Source organism: Anopheles darlingi, chromosome 2 (genome assembly GCF_943734745.1).
Source record: "Anopheles darlingi chromosome 2, idAnoDarlMG_H_01, whole genome shotgun sequence".
In the NCBI taxonomy this organism is placed as follows: Eukaryota; Metazoa; Arthropoda; class Insecta; order Diptera; family Culicidae; genus Anopheles; species Anopheles darlingi.
The window spans coordinates 83,383,653-83,385,078 of NC_064874.1; the positions used below are offsets into that span (position 1 = coordinate 83,383,653).

Here is a 1,426-nt window from a genome sequence, read left to right on the forward strand (position 1 = left end):
GCCAAGTTACCAAAAAGCCGGCTGCATACGTCACACTACTAATCAATGTTGGCCGAACAGCGCCTTACCTACTTTACTGTATGCTGCACATGCTGGCTGCACCACGCTCACACAACTCTATGCACATGTCTGGTGCGAAGATTATCAAACATTGCTGTTCAACCCGTTCCATCTCCATCTTCAACGCTCAGGTCGACGTGGTTCAGTTCATACGACCAATTTACGCAAAACCGTCTCACCAACCCGGAACAGACGGTAGCAAGCATTAGCTGTAACGCCATCTGAGCCTCCATTTTTCGATATCAAATAACCAAATAACCACACAAGCTCGAACGATTCACCATAAAACACTAAGACCGAGACCGATAGTTCTCTTCAAACCATTCAGAATGTGAGTATATGGACGCTTTCATAATTCCAGTACAATTCCTAAGCCACTCAGAACGCCATTACTAAGTCATTATTTCAAAATAATTTAAAAACAATTCACAAAAAAACGGGTGAAGTAGTAAAAAAAATGTCTTAAAAACTACTAAACGTCATTGTGCTACACAAGATTAACTAAACATCCCCCAATCACTATTGTCACAGTTCGAAGTAAAATAAATCCAAACCAAAGCGCGCATTGGCACCATTTTGCTCAGTAGTTATTTCAGTTAAGCTACCTATTCGCTGAAGGTTAAACAGTTTGGGCCGATTTTGAACGGACAATTATCCACCTAGTTTGGCATTACCAACACACCGTATCGCTCGGTTAGTTAGTACTTGTTATCATCATCAATCCATCCATCCATCGTTCGACAACCATCCCGGAGCACCGTATTGTGCGATGTGCTCCCAAATGTCCACGTCCGTATTGATCCCAATGTTCAAGTTCGTATCGAATTGACTCGCCAGTTTCGCTTCTTTCAGATCCTTCTGCGCCAGAAATGTATCAAAATATTGGACTAGCCCACGGAGTGGTCAGGAGGCTGGTGTGAACCCTTCAAGCAGTACCCTGACAGGAAAAGATTGTGATAGTCCACGAATATTATTTGCTGACTTTCAAACTCCCATGATAGGTGATGAGAACATGCTAGGTTATTTCGTTTAAACAGGTGAGGAGAACCATTTTTTGCAAACATTCAATCAACGTCATCAAAGGTGGCAGACATCTAGCTTAAGAGTGCAGCGTATGTTGAAAATGATATAATTTGCGATTTGTTATTGCGATTAGGGATAAAATGGTTAGTTCACAAATAAATAGTTTTGCTGTTTATTATCATTAGTACTATTGGCTTAAAAATATTCTTGTTAGAGGTCTCGCCGTTTGCAGCCCGAAATAGCAAAATGCATGTGAATTGTTTAGCATTAGAGCAAATAAATTCAGCAACCTTAGGTTGGTTAGGTGTTCAAACTAGGAAAATGTTTCATATTAAGCATAGTT

At 40.6% G+C, this 1,426-nt stretch overlaps 1 protein-coding gene across 1 annotated transcript in view; it reads left to right on the forward strand.

Annotated features, from left to right (window-relative positions):
- LOC125952669 (dynein assembly factor with WDR repeat domains 1) overlaps nt 1-999 on the forward strand; it is a 4,104-nt gene extending 3,105 nt beyond the window's left edge. The window contains exon 7 of the mRNA XM_049682279.1: nt 913-999. The gene's annotated coding sequence lies outside the window, so the exon portion shown is untranslated. The remainder of the gene's footprint in view (nt 1-912) is intronic.
- Nucleotides 1,000-1,426: the final 427 nt, after the last annotated feature.